General features: G+C 40.1%; 1 protein-coding gene across 1 annotated transcript in view; it reads left to right on the top strand.

The window, feature by feature from the left end:
- EMH_0051560 (uncharacterized protein) overlaps window positions 1-297 on the top strand; it is a gene marked incomplete at both ends in the record, with an annotated part of 4,023 nt that overhangs the window by 266 nt on the left and 3,460 nt on the right. The gene's annotated exons all lie outside the window — the stretch shown is intronic.

Raw genomic sequence — 297 nt, 5'->3', positions numbered from 1 at the left:
ATATATATATATATATATATATATATATATATATATATATATATATATGTATATGTATATATATATAATATATATATATATATATAAGTACGTTGCTGCTGCACTGTCTCTGATGAATGTGTCTCCTGCTGCTGCTGCGGAGACACTTGAACGCAGCAGCAGCAGCAGCAGCAGCAGCAGCAGCAGCAACAGCAGCATCAGCAGCAACAACAGCAACAACAGCAGAACAGCAACAGAGCCAGCACTAGCAACAGAATCAGCTGCAGCAACAGTAACCGAAGCAGCTGGACCAGCAGC

This window comes from Eimeria mitis, genomic scaffold (assembly GCF_000499745.2).
Source record: "Eimeria mitis Houghton genomic scaffold, Emh_scaff2285, whole genome shotgun sequence".
In the NCBI taxonomy this organism is placed as follows: domain Eukaryota; phylum Apicomplexa; class Conoidasida; order Eucoccidiorida; family Eimeriidae; genus Eimeria; species Eimeria mitis.
The sequence above is the reverse complement of the archived record's forward strand: the minus strand, read 5'-3'. Positions and strand labels throughout refer to the sequence as shown.